The sequence below is a fragment of the Chamaea fasciata genome, unplaced genomic scaffold, assembly GCF_029207755.1.
Source record: "Chamaea fasciata isolate MVZ Bird 193981 ecotype frontalis unplaced genomic scaffold, bChaFas1.0.hap1 SCAF_1, whole genome shotgun sequence".
NCBI classification, from domain to species: domain Eukaryota; kingdom Metazoa; phylum Chordata; class Aves; order Passeriformes; family Sylviidae; genus Chamaea; species Chamaea fasciata.
The window spans coordinates 124,734,886-124,750,083 of NW_027094086.1; the positions used below are offsets into that span (position 1 = coordinate 124,734,886).

The window sequence follows — 15,198 nt, forward strand, 5'->3', positions numbered from 1 at the left end:
CTGTACTTTTCAGAAGGAAAAATACAGCTATATTTAGGCATGTGTATTTTTTACTTGGATGCTTGTAAAGAAAACCCTCAAACATAATTTTAATTCTTCTTTAAGAAAGAGAGGCAGAACTAAAACCTGTAATTTCCTACAATAATTTTATGGTTTTTACTTGTTTTAATTTTAGAATGGGAATTTGTTCCTATCATTCTTATACAGGTGAATGATTAGCTTATAAATAATGATATATAAGTGATTAAGGATAAAATAAGTAACTTAAAATTATTCTTTCTGCATCTTGCTCTCTGGAACTCTGTGATTTGTGTAACAGTGCATGTTAATTATGATGGAGGTTAATTGGAGGGACTCAAAAGGAATCAATCCTGTAATAATTAATGCAAGATGCTGAAGACATAAACTAATTGTGAATAGTTAATTTCACTTCAGTTCATGATTTGTTGATGAATAATCATGAACTATCAGGAATTAATTAGCTAATGAATGTTTATGAACAACTATTGCCTTTGTATGTTTCATGAGTTCATGTTTGTTTAGACTACTTCAGAAGAAGAAAAAAGACATGAACATGTGAAGAGGAATGCTGAAAGAAGATGGATCACAAAGATTTGTGATTACTTCCAGAATGTTATTTCAAAAGTGACAGAAGATTAGGAGTCTATCAGTTCATTTCTCTGAGGTGATTATGTGAAAAGGAACATAAAAAATAGGCCATACTAAAGAAATTTACCGCTACAGAAAAACCCAGCTTAATGCCCTGATTATTAATGTATTTGTACCTTTACAAATTTTAATTGGATCATCTATCATCAAAACTTTCTTGTGTGTATGTGTGCAACCATAAAATTAAAGGTAAAGGTTTCAAGGATGTGAAACTGAATTTCTAGAAGACAAACTACTTTTGATGTAAGGTATATATCTATGTGTCATTTAATTGCTTATCGCATTGTCATTCATATCAGGGAAATACTATTTGTTTGAAGTTATGCTAAACAATTCATATCTTTTCATGTCATGTACTTGTGAAAAATTTTAAATGTGTTTTTAAAAAATTCTTCAATTTTTTTCCATTGCATAAGTATTTTCTTTAATTACATAGAAGTATGTAAATTCCTTTAATAGCGGTTGAGGGCACAAAATCTATTTACATTTCATAGGTTATCTGGCTGCACATCCTCTAAGAAAATGGAAACAAAGTCTAACTCCCCAACAATTGAAAGAATTATTTTGTGGTCTCACAAAATATTTATTCTGGAGATAAAACATTAAATCACTCTGAGGAAAGCTTAAATTAACTTTAAAAAAAGTGTTTTTCACATGAACCCATGAGAAATTAAATTTGATACCTCAGGATCTGCAAAAAGCTGTACACTGTGTTCCTAAGACATTGGACTCTTTCTTTCAGAAAGTTAGGACAGCAGGATTAATGAAGAGCTTAATGATCTCCTGCTGTGATGAAGAGTCCAGGAAGTAGCTGCTGTAAAAGGAGGTGTTCTCTAACTACCTGAGGAGCATTTGTGGAGGAGTTATGGAAGGGATTTTTATGGGGCAGGCAGCTGACTTAGAAATGTCATAGGGAAGAGGAAAGAGCGGTTGCTAATGTCTTATTCAGGTTTTGCTCCTCTTTTCAGAGAGAGGAGGTGTTTGGTCTGATTCAGATTGCTTCTAAAGGCATGCAGTGGCAGGGATGCTAGGACTTAAGGCATCCTAGATTTCTGTATAACCCAGAATTATCAGTAATTTCCTGCCTCTCTGGGACAGAAAAGTTATTCAAAGCAGCATGCCAGTGGTGGCCTAGGGCCTGCTGTGTCTCCTTCAGATACTGATATTCCCAGATGTTCCTCTAACCAGGGTACAGCCTCCTACTGATGGAATTATGGACTTACACGTGGCTGGTGCTTTTGGATATGACCAACTGCTGCAGATCTCAAGAAGATATATGGTACATCATTTGTAAAGATCAGGTACTGTTGCTGTATTTTAACCATGATAAATAAAAAAGATCTGCTGATGTTAACTGAGCAGTGCAGAAGTGCTGTGGGTACTGGCTGCCTTTTTCTGCCTGCATATCGGAGTTGGAAGAGTTTTTCACAGCTTACTACTGTCTAAATTGGCAAATTTTTTTTTTTTTTGGAGGGGGGTGGGTGGGGAAGGTCAATTGGTTACTTCCTCTTTTAAAACATAGAAAAAATGAAAAACAAAATATAACCCATTTCACTTAAACTTCAGTATGTAAAAATCTATAATGTTGAACTAAAAGTAGTTGAAACTAAATTCTTAGTTATATTGTTTTAATAAATAATATACTTAGCATATCTTGAGCACGTATTAAATTATCTATTACTGATGTCTTAAATTGGTTTCAAAGCTGTCTTGAAGACAGTTGAAGTTTAAAGACTTACATATGGTTATATTGTATAACCTGTAGAACATTGCTTTAGGGTTAGGTTTCTTATTGGTCAAATTAGTTCTCATTTTATAGCTAAAAGCCATAGAGATAAAGAGAAATTGAGACAAATTTTGAGCTTAGAAAATGACGGCAATAGAATCTGTGGGTAAAGGACCATCCAGTCATTTGATGACTAAATATCACTTTAGGTGATTTAGTCCAGCTCGAGTTTAAGAGTGCCTGTTCCTGGGCCAGAATTTAAAGAACTTGAACAGTTCAGGATGTAGTTAGAGGCTTATCAGAGCTTCAGAATCCTACTCGACTCTAATTCGCAGTTATCTGTAAAAACCTGTCAGGTAGAATAAACTGTACCAGTGTTTGCATTGTTTGGCCAAACCCCTGAGGAAAACCCCTTTGAAGAGAGGATGGCTACAGGAGGACTAAAAGAAAGCTTAGGAGGAGAGGTTTAAAGGAGCTTTTCTTTTCCACTGTAACAGTACTTTTGAAGTAATTAAGTTATGTACCAGCAGAAAAGTAGGCATATGCTGTGAAAATTGCTTAGTGCCCTATTTGTACCTGCCTTTTTCTATCCTTGGCCCATTTCTTATACCTTTTCTTTGTCAAGCATGTTTATTTCTCTTATCCTGAGGTTGCAAACTCTGTGTCACAGAATGGTTTCTTTATAGTAGTATGCTGCAAATTTAATATAATTTGAATCATACTCTAGAGGTCAGTTCAAACACATTTTAGATAAAAGCTGTCAAAAGTTGTTTTGTCCTCTTCTTAAAACTCAGCTTTCTGGAAGATTGATTTCAACGTAGTTATTCTTGAGTACATTTGTCACAGAAGAATTTGCCTTTCTTTTCTTGATTAGTACCTCCTGTTAAATGGTGCATGTGTAACGGATCAGTCACCTATCATGACTTTCCACTGTGATTTGGAGTTTCTTCATTAGCTTTTTTGTTGTTGTTGTTGTTGTTGTTGTTGTTGTTGTTGTTGTTGTTATTGTTGTTGGTTTTGTTTGGGTTTTTTTGTTTTGTTTGTTTGTTTCTAACCAGGGAATTGGTGTGAACTCAGACCAAGTGGGTGGAGGTCTCAGGTGAAATAGGGGCAGTTGAAGCCTTGATGATGCACTCAAGGCCTTGGCACAAGGTTCGAAAAATATTCTTGATAGCAGCTGCAGTAACACTGAAGTGCTGCAAGTATCCCTCCACAGTCACTTACTGGTCAAGGTTTCCGTGTTATTTTTTGGTCTATAGTGTAGGCCATAGCTTGTCCACTGGTGAGAGGCTACAGAGGGAAAATGTACTGTCTGTCATGTGCCAAGCAATGTCTTTACTGAGGTAGTTGCAACAGCCTGTTGAGGACACAAATGTTGTTTGTACATTTGGCTCAATGTGTATAATGAGTATTTTAGCCCAGGTGTCTGTAATCTCCAGATGGCAAACAGGGAAAAAAAAAAAAGGAGGGGGGGGGAATATGATGTAGCTTTGGATTGAAGAAGCTTCCAGATATGACTTCAATATAAGTGTTTATAATGAGATAAGCATGAAAAATTAAGGAATATGCATACAGGGAACATATGTGAGGAGTATAGTATATATGTGTGTCACAAATATAGTTATCACAAATAGAACAATATTATGTTTGGGTATTTTGCCTATTCAAACTATTTAGGGCTGCCAAAAGGCACAAGTCTGTGTCTCTAGTGCAAAAAACAGCATTCTAGTCATTTTCTCCTTGACACCACCACTCTCATGCCCCCAAGAGTCAATAACACAGTGTCCAGCAGAGAAGGAATGTTACTTCTGTCTGAGGCTCAGACTGATCTTTATCTCCTGTTGATAAATTAATAGCCTGTCTCATATTTCTTTCTGTAACTGCAGAGTGCAATTGGAATTCAACACAAACTTACTGTGAGGGTGCTGCTGATTGTTACAGGTTTCTCACATTTCCAGCCTGAGGGGAAGGATATGGGAAAGACACTATCTTACTCAAATTAAGACCTTATCCCTGCCACCTTGTTTGTCAGCAGCTGAACTTTCTTGTGAAACAGGGAAGTGTATCCTTCTGTTAGTTTAAACTGTTACATATGTCTGCCTGCTTTTTAAAAGGAATTTCACACTGAGAATACATGCTGAAGATGCTCATAAAATTCAGTGGCTTCCTGGGCAGGGTGAAGATGTTAAATTTACTTACTTGAAATTTTCAAGACTTTGGCACTTCAAAGTATTAGACAGCAGACATAATGAAACATTAAGTACTGTTAGGACAGCTAATATTTTGTATTGTATGGCTTCTTTATATATCTGTGTAACTTCAACTTAGCAATAATTATTGTGAAATTAATGGATAATTCCTCAGGGTGAGACCTACAGAATGTTGCTAAGCTACCAGTGATCTTCAACATTGTGCACATATATAGTTGGAAGTATATAATGTTGATTGTTGACTTTTTTTTTTAAAGTCTCTTCCTCTGAGGAAGGGTCTTTTGTAGTGCTTAACAGCTCAAGTTGTGACTGTTATGGTGGAAGGCAGATTTTGATGCAAAACCAATGAAATGAAATTAATCCTATTGAAATACACTAGAAGTTGGTTAATTTTATAATCTAACAGTTTGAGACTCTGTTAGGGGTCACCAAGGTTCTTACCAATACACTATAATTCTAAGTTTGTGAATTTAAATTCTACTGGAATTATATTAAATGCTTAAAAAGTAAAGTCTTAAACATAAAGATTTCTTTCTGCAGGAATTTCTCAAAGGAGATTGAATCTATTTTACTCCTTGTTTTACAGGATACTTGATCACCTGCTGGTAACTGAAACTTCACTTACTTTGTAAAGGCCTAGAGAAATGCTTGATTTTAAGTGTGGTTCAGGTTTGCCTCTTCTTTGATGGGGTTTATGACTGTTTTCCGATTACTTGGCAACTCCTTTTCTCTTAAGTACCTAACGAAATCGACTAAAAAGAAAATAAGCAGAGTATGATGACAGAGGAAGAGGTTATGAGCTCTAGGCCAAAGCACTGAGTATTTTTCCCTGTTTAAAGACTGTAAATTATTAAATGTTTGGAGGGTTTTTTAATGCACCAAATACTAGAAACACTAATTATATCAGTAGAAATGCTGATAATAGAAAAGATTCTCTTGCTTTGATGGGTATATATGATAGAGAAATGCAAAAAATGAAAGTATATAAAGAAAGTTTAGCAGGGAGCAGAAATTGTTAAAGAAACTTAAAAGTGGTATTCTATAAAAACAGTGACTTGCTTACTGGTTTTGTTACAGGCTGTCATTATTAACATCTCACCAACTATGCACAGTCTACAGACATAATTAATAAACCTTAGGATGTACCAGAGAGACTTCACTGAAGCTATAAAAGAAATTGCATGGGTCATACTTGAACAATAAAAAAGAGATGTTTTAGGGTTTGTTCATTCCAATGAATATTTAAACAAATGGTTTGTTAGAGTTTTATGGGGAGTTTGGGTATTTTGGGTTCTTTAGTGTGTTTTTGGATTTCCCTCCCCCAAGTTCTCCTCTGTCAGGAAACAGATGATAACAAAAGCAGAGTCAGTGTTGGACCTGATGGGAAATAGTAATAGATGTGGCAACAAGGCCTTGAAAGAAACCTGAACATTATTTTATTATTTTTAAATAGGAGTAGCACCTCAGGAATAAGTTGCTTACTAAGAGGATTCGCTATCTTGAGCCTAGAAATCTTCTTTTCCTGATCATTTTGTCCCTATAAAAAGCTGACAGTGAGTGCAAATAGGATGCCAATAAGAATTTATGATCCTTTTTCTGTTAAAACTACTATAGACATAACTTCCTAAAATGCAAACCTCTGTTATCACCCAAATACAACAAAATACTTGTAGCAGAAGTTTTAACAATTTTTGTGCCCTTTGCCAGCCCTTACTGAGAAATGCTTATTTCTAAAAGAAGTAAATTTGCAAGGGTTTTGATGTTTCTGGGTTTTGCTATGGAAAAGTAATTGTGTTTTTTTTCCTTATGACTCTATTTTGAGGTTAACGTAAAGTCGTATTTGAGTTGGAAAATGGGGTCGACTTATCACAAGCAAATCTGGTTTCTTAAGTTTTGCTGCCAAAATCTTTCACTAGAAAAGTTTCAGTTTGTTTTCTAAAATTATCTTCATGCCACCTCCTCAAACTCCTACTCCCTAACCCTCACTTCTGGAGTGTAATGAAATTAACCACTTTAAAGAGGAAAGTAGTGGAAAGCACAGCAAAGTGACAACAGTCTTGATGAAGAAAAATCATATGGTGTGCCCAGACAGTGTTTAGCTTGATGGAAGATTACACAATAAACCCTTTGCCCTCTAGTTTTAAACTTGCTGTTTTGATGTCAATGTAGTGTCTGCTTTCTGGAAAGCAAAAAGCAGAGTTTTTTATTAGTTTGTCTTTACTGGGGTTGCTAATAGAGGCTATTATTCTACAGAACATAAGTTGCACGTGCAGCTGCAGAATAATAAAATTACTTTAATTCGCTAGATTATAAATCTTTCAGAAGCAATAGCACTGGTATTTTCTGGTGTCTGCAGTTCAAATAATGCTTAGTTTTTACTGGTCCAATAGTACAACTTTAGCTTGAGGCTTGATTTCTGCTGGGTGCAGTCAGCTGATGGCACAAATTAGGAAAATTAAGATTTTTTTTTTCCTTCAATATATGTGACCAATTACTCTTCTGAGAGGAAACATAGTGGGAAGGGAGAATTCTGTGTGGCAGACATTACTGGTGCAAGGAAGAATGAAAAATAAATACTACTTATGTTAAATTTCGTTTACTTAAATACTTGGTTTGCAAAACTGTGTGAAATATTCAAATCACTTTGAGTGCCAGGGGGTCCATGAAGATGAATCTTAAAATAGACTGTAGGCAAGCAGAGTAACCACTTTTTCAGTTTAAACTAGAAATGTTTTTATGCCATTAAATAGATCATAATCACAGTTAATAAGAGATGAAGTAGGCATTGTTTTTGTATTCCAGAGATTCTAAAGAGACTCTGTATGTCTAAATATGCACTAAATTACCTAAAAGGAGGAGGCTATCCTAATGTGCTTTATTTTTTTCTTCTCCCTCTACGTGAAGTACCAGCAGGAGTTACACCTGAACTTCTATTAATGCCTTGACTTATGACTGCATGATACAACTTGTCCCTTGACTACTATGGATGCTGGAAATTATTTACAAAATTATATTAGAAAACAACAACAAAAAAATCCATAAAACAGAAGTTTTAATTCTTTCAATAAGAAAATGTTGCTAAATATGAACATATTTTCCTCAGGGTGTTTCTGAATGCCAAATAACTGCAGACTGACAGAGTAATATAGCAAAGTTTTGCTATATAAGCAGTATGCTCATATCAGCTATTGTAATACAGGGTAAATATCTTACTGTGCTGTAGCAGAATGTTGAAATAATTAATGCTGAAAACAGTCTATTTCATCCTAGAAAGAATAGAGGATATGAAAGAATTATGATTCAACAAGTGAAAACACTCAATTCTCCTTTATAAATACAATCACTCGTAGGTTCCAGGTAGTTCATTGTACAGTGGTTACAGAGTTCAAATCAATCAGAGAAACTGTAACTGCGTTAAATTCAATATATACAAATAGATAAACAGTATATGAAATTTTGTAAAACTTTGTGGCATCATGTGAAGATAAAAAATTAACTTTAATCTATTTACTTCTTTGATTATTTTCACAAAATATTGCCATTAGGCTCACCAGGAAAGAGTTCCATTCCTTGATGGTGGGCCTGGAGAGTTAATTGGAAGTACTTTTTTACTGACAAGTTAGTGTGTCATGTTTAATGTTACTTTGAAAACCCTATGGTATCACAGAAGACTAGAATAAAATTCTGGTTGTGATGTGGAAAATTAGCTTTTTTTGTGTCTTCTTATAATGAGCAATAAAGGCATGAGGAATTCTGGATTGCAGCATGTGACAACAGCTACCTTGGCCTTTGTTCAAACCAAAAGAAAGACCTGTGACTTTCCCACATGTGCACACACCATGGCTAACCACAGCTGCTTTTTAATGTCAAAATATGGGGATAAGCCTTTATGAAAAAAGCTTTTACCTTCAGTGAGAATGTATATGGCAGAATTTGAGGAGGGGAAAAAACCCCAACAAGAGAACTGGAAAGGCAAAGCTACATAGGCTCTCTTACTTGGATGCTTTATCTGAGGTTTACTGATCCTGCTTGCCAAGTGTGTGAAGGCACAATCCAAAGGAAACATGGTTGAATTTCAGGGGTGTGTGCCATTTGAGATGCCTTCCCAGCACCATGAGTGTGACCATTTCTCATCTCGTGTTGCTGCTGATGGATCCATTGCACACTTCTTGTGTACTGAAGTCTGGGGCTTTCATGTAGAAATACACAACTTTAAAATTCATAGTATAGTAGTTGGTTGTATAAGCTAACTGTAGTTGCTATGGAATTCCAGTGAAGAGAAGCATTGCTGGCACTTCTTGCTCTCCTCAGCTGCCTGTTCTTTTGTTTAATTCATATTTGATTGTTTCCATATCCTTTGATGGAGGGAAGTGACCATTAAAAATAATTCTCCTTGTGATGTTATCCAGCTTATTATGCAGCATGATTATAGAAAGTTCTGATCTGAAACAGGAAAAAGAAAACATATACAGTAAGATGTTTGGAGTTGTATGTTGTTTTTTTTTTTTTCAATGCTAAGAGGGGCTAAATATGTCTTCTTTCATCAGTGGTGTAACTATTGTTAAAAGAAATGAAAGCAACTGGCTTTCTTATTTGGTGAAGAAAGAATAGTATTTACTGGGAAAAAAAAATACTTAATACTTAATACTTAATACTTAAATGTAGTAATTTATTTCTTTGTCTTTGGATTTACTAACATTTCCACTTATACAGTGTGGAGCCATGTAGAATATATAATTTGATAAGCAGTTTCCACTGACTGTTATAGGAACTCTGCTTTTTGACTGCTGTGTTATTTGTCTTAGCCAACAATGATGGGTACTATTACATATCTTATATGTTATACTAGGCCACAACTTCTTCTGAACCGTAAACTTCAAAGGCATCATTAATTCAGATGTGCACATAGTCATGTGTTCTTTAAAATTCCCTATAATTTAAAAATAATGGTGGCTCATACACTAAAGCAATAAATAATAAAATGGCAAGGGTGTTTTCCTATGATACATCTATAAGGGAATCTTGACTCCCATAAAATTGAGAAAATTTTTTTCTTTTTACTGTTTCATCACCTGCCAAAGAGTCAGGGTAGCTCCTGACTAAAATTCTCCATCATAAAAATAAATTATTTCACTTGACCGCAAACCTACGTAACAAAGTGCAGCCAGACAAAATCCTTCACTTTTTTTGTCTTTGATGCCTTTTTTTTTTCTGATGCAACCAAAATTGGATAATTTTAATGTATTAAAGTTGCTAAAACAACTGATAAATGGGTTTTTTACTTACAAGAGAGGAGAAAAGGGTTATATTTTTAGACTTTATTCATGGGAGAATGAAATTCTGTGGTGTTCTTCATTTAAAATGACTTGCTTCTTTGGAAATAAAGCTCACTTTTCTTTCAGAGTGGTTAGAAAACTACTCTTCCAAAGGCTTTCATCTCTTAATTCAGTTTCCAAATTTTCTCAATAGGCTCTAACCACAAACCAAAACAAATTGTTGCTCCTGCTGCGGCCAGTCCACCCTCACTTATATTTGATTATCAATGTTTCAGTGGTAGTACTGTCTAAATATTTCTCTAATTTTGTTCCCAAAAGGGGAGAGTCACTCTAATGCTGCAGGGGACCATTTATTAGTCTTGTTAGTGTACAGGTAATTTTCTTTTCAGATAAAGGGAACTTTGTCCTGAAAACTTTAATTTAAATTGGTCAGTATTTGGTTTTTCAAGGTGAAGAGTAGGATTCCATGTATTAAAAAACACTAGCACATTTTGATTTATCTTTCTAGTTGATGAACAGTTTGGCTTATCTGTTCCCTAATGTTTATTGGTTTAAGTGTTAACAAGTATTTAACAGTTTTCTTAAACATTTTTTGTTGGTTTTGGCTATATATTTTTATTCTTCATTTAAATTGTCTACCAGTTTCAGGATCTATCTACCTATTTGTCAGCATGGATATATTTCCTGACTAAATAATCATTTCTTTGCAGTTCCCAAATGTAAGGTTCTGTTTTCCTCTGGCTTTTTCATTTATGTTACTGGTGGAAGACAAAATGTCTTTGCAGTTAATAGAACATATATGATCCAAAGAGATTATAGGTTTTTGTGTGCAATTTTCCTCAGTATTTCTTACTGGCTATCTTTAAATACCACTTGGAAATCACATATTTACAAGCTAGGTGCCCAAACTGGAGGTTTAGGGTTCCAGTTTAGCAACCACTGTAAAAAAAAAATAGAAACTTTTAAATGCTAAAGTGCCGTAACAACATGTTCTTAATACATTTATTACTTCTCATGTCCATTCCCATGAAAAAAGTGGCTTTTCCCTCCATGAATACCGTACCATAAAGGGTGTGTGGCAGTCCTTTATCTAGGGTTTTAGGAAGGTGATAACATGTCAGAAAATGGGAATTTATATCAGAAATAAAAGTCTGTACATTTACAATTTTTATGGTAATCTTCAGTTGTCTCTCAGACTGTCTATGTGACTTTCTGTGAGCCTGGTTTCCTTCACCTACTGGGACACCTATGAACTGCAGGTGTTCCTGGAGAATTCAGTACAGAGAAAGATATTAGTCAAGCTGACCAGAAGGTTTTCAACTTTCCAAAACTTTTTCGATGTTGAGGGAAGGTGTGCAGAATTTCCTCTGCAAATACTGAATATTAAGAAACTGTTCAGGCAACTGGATGCTGACTACTTTTTAAAATATATACAAGTAATATTACTTCATTCAAGATAGGACAGTGTAAATCTTTCTCATTGAATCTGACTTTCTGTGTTGTTGCTTTATGAATTAATATTTTTATTCATGGGGGGCTAATTCTTTTATAGTCCCATGTGTGGCCATTTTTCAGGGCACTAACAAAATACAAACACTGTCAATTTTTTTTTTGAATCTTTTTTTTGGATCTCTGCAGTGCACTGTTGTGGTTTTGATTTGGGGCTAAGCCTATCCCAAAAAGTACCTGACCTAACTATAGCTGTTTTACTGTTTAAAAGAAACTTAAAAAGATTTATTCCATGGCAACCACAGAATTTCATTTTTAAAAGTTAAAAAAAAAAAAAAAGTTTGGTTAATATATAGTCTTTATATAACGTTAGCTTTAAATTTATTATTAAATTTACAGGCCAGAAGACCACAACCTGTGAAGAGCTAGATGTTCTGTTTCCATTTATTTCAGAGAGAGATCAATGATGCAAGATAACATGGGGAGGATTAATCTGTCAGTTGAGAACTATGAATATTCAGAGTAAGCCTAATGATAAGGAGAAAATAAAGCAGGTGGCTCAGTGCTTCTAATATATTTTGGCATTGAAGCCTCAAATTAAAATGCATGAAAGAAGAGACAACTATTCTTTGGCAAATTCTGTGGGGTTTTTTTGTTACTCTATCTTCAATAATTGTTTTAGCTATTAAATTTTTAATCTTGAGTGACTACTGATGCAATTATTATATTAAAATAGCCATGACTGACGAACACTTCTGTTGTATTTTTAACCAAAGTGAGCAAATGTGCGTACCAAACCACCTCAGTGTACTCAATTGCCTTGCTTCAATCAGGATTCAGGTTAAGGAGGGTAATTTTGAGCCTAGAGGTGCAGGTGGGCAGGTGATTGTGCATGAGATTGGGGGCATAGAACCTAGAAGACCCAGGAACTGATTTGTTCATCTGGCTCCCTCATTTGAAGATCTCTCCAGAATGTGGAAGAAAGTAGTGTATGGAATAATTTGAGAACCGAAATATATAAATAAACAGATTTTTTCCAGAGAGATTGTAGAATCTCCCTCACTGGAGACATTCAGTAACAGTCTGGATGCAGTCCTGTGCCATGTGCTAGAGCAGGATAATCCTGCTTGAGCAGAGAGGTTGGACCAGATGACTAATTGTGATCCCTTCCAACCTAACCTATTCTGTGATCTGTAATCCATTAATTCCAGAAATCCAAAAATGCTACCCATAAAACTACGTGCTACCCATATAACTACATGTTTACCAATCTGACTTAATACTAAGAATGTTCAGGGAACAAACTTCAAAAGAAAAAAAACCAGATCAAATAAATGTAATTTAGAAACTAATGGATAGTACCTTTTGGCCAAAGTGAGGTGTGTCCAATCCACCTAATGGTCTTCCCTGATCATTTGGGCAAAGAAACTGTTGCAGATTTAACAGCAGTCATTCTTACAGCTCAGCAAAGGATTAAGCAGATTGAATAGCCTGGTAGACTGTGAACTGAAATTAGGAAGATAGATCCATCGTGGAGTAATGGAGATAGGTGTTCAAATGTCGAGAATAGCTTGCCATGTTCCTGTTACCTTAAAACAACAACAAAAAAAATCCTCTTTTGTCCCACCTCCCCAAAAAAGAAACAAAACAAACAAAAAACAACAACAACAACAATAACCCCAAGAACCAAAACTCCCAAACAAAAAAACCAAAATAAACAGAGTGTCAAAAAGACAAACAAACAAAAAAGAATAACCAAAACAACAAAACAACTGCTGGAAAATTACTTTGGGTCTCCAGGAGGAGAAGCATGCTTAGCTATCTAGTAGAGAACTGCAGTTGCAAAAGGGTGCGTATCTCTTGAAGCTGCCCTTTTGAAACCTCTTTGCCTGAGTTCAAAGATGGAGATATCATCTGAAAATGCAACCAAGGAGGAAATACTTGCTGCTTTTTATGCAGTAACCTTGGATTGTGACATTCAAGAAGCAAAGGCTTCTACCTGTCCTTCACCTCAAGGGCCATGAACCTAGAGATCCTGTAGCAAAGACTTACCCTAATCATGAGGCAAGGTTAGGTGAAGTTCTTTCCTTTGCTGTTGTTGCAGCTAAGAGGCAGTCCAGCAATGTGTACAAATTTATTTGGCTTAGTGGTAAAGCAGGCAATTTCCTGTCTAATCCAGTGTTCCTCACTGAACTATTATTTCTGCCCAATAGTCCTTGTGGTTTGTGATATTTGTGGGTAGCTTATTGACTGTTTTTTCCTCTTCCCCTTTCCTGACTCTAAAGTAAAAGGCAAAAACATTTTGCACTTCAGCATGACCAGAAATCAAAAGTGCATTAAAAGCAAACTTGCTTTGCCCTTTGTATTCTTAGAGAAGAGAGGCTCAAATTAAACAGAGGCTTGGATTGAAAAAAAAGGGGAAAAAAGTTGCTTTTATTCATAACGTGTCAAAGCCTGGATAATGAAAAACTCTGGGCTGAGAAAAATATGGGTTCAAATCTCCAACTACAGATTAGAATTCAAGACTACTTCTTGTGAAAGTCTCTAGCCTCTGGGCCTGTGCACTCAAAATATGTATTGAGACTGTGTTTGGTGTTATTTTGATGCAGGTTGGGATTTTTGCTCTTATAAATACCAGAAGAAACAGGACGTACGTTTCCATTATCATAACTTGCCATTATCAAATACTTACCAGCAATGTATTCTATGTCTGAGATGGATGAGTGAGTCGTGTTTGATTCATCTGGAAGTTTAGGTGAAAAAGGCTAGTTCTCCATTGGCCAGTGAGGATGTAAAAGGAAATTCCATGTCCAAACTTCCTTTATGATTTTCTCTTCCTAACATGACATCGGAATTACCTATTTTCTTTCCTGCGTGTCTGTGTTTTACACACATTTGGGTAAAAATAACAGAGTTTGAAGGCACACGCACATGAACGACTAAAGTGGATCTTCCCATGCCAAGCATTAGCCTAACATGACTACTCAGTTATAGCTCAGCCAGTATACATGTGATATCTTTAAGCAGAAGTCTCTGTCCCCTCCTTTAATCTCTGTTGTGGATGGAAGCTCATGGTATCATTCTTGCCTTTAACTCCTCTTCTGAATGCAAATAGAGGTAATCAGGTGTGTTAAGCAGGTGTTGATTAATGCTTATGGAAATCTTTTGTATTTTATGTCCTGCATGGCAATTGTTTGAGAATATGTGTCTCTGAGCTGCAGATAATATTTCCTTTGGCACTCAGCCTTGGGTTGTGCTCATCCTGAGCTGAATTTTGCTTGAAACTATAAAGGAGCCACCTCCCCAAATGACCACAATGGACCCCCAAAGGTGCAGTGACAAGTATTATATAAGGCTGCAGAAACTTAACAATTGTGCAATAGTGGTAAGTGGTAGCTGTATTAGATAGGTAGGTTTATGTAGATTTCAGTGTGTAAATCACTTGCTTTTTATTCCTTGGCATGATTAATTTGTGGAAAATTTCCACTTTGCACCCTGTGCAGAATTAAAAAAGTCTTCTTTCTAAAACTGACTCTTTGTTTGTGTTTAGAGATTTTCTAAAATTTGACAATTTATGATGTATAGAGAGGGTCAGCATCTGCACCCATTGAAAACTTTTTGGACAAAAATATCCTCAACTGGACTTGGAAATTTCTGTGTTCTTATTTCAAATGCCAGCTACTTTAGGCATTCGCTAATAGATTTTTTTGCATGTTTGTATAGATATATATATTAAATGTTCAATTTCCCTATTTTTTTTCCTTTTCTGTTCCCTTTTTCCATTTTTTTCTTTTTCCTTCATTTCTATAGCTCATTTAGCTTACTTCTCCTTTTTCTTCCTTTCTTTATATTGCTTTCCCTCCTACTA

The 15,198-nt window shown here is 35.4% G+C and overlaps 1 protein-coding gene across 10 annotated transcripts in view; it reads left to right on the top strand.

Moving 5' to 3' along the window:
* The first annotated feature begins 668 nt into the window (after positions 1–668).
* DGKB (diacylglycerol kinase beta) overlaps positions 669–15,198 on the top strand; it is a 408,855-nt gene continuing 394,325 nt past the window's right edge. For 9 of the 10 annotated variants that reach the window (XM_066196492.1, XM_066196528.1, XM_066196536.1 and 6 more), the window contains exon 1: positions 1,531–1,970. The gene's annotated coding sequence lies outside the window, so the exon portion shown is untranslated. Of the gene's footprint in view, positions 686–1,530; positions 1,971–15,198 lie in introns of those variants that run through there. The other variant, XM_066196511.1, reaches the window with a different exon arrangement.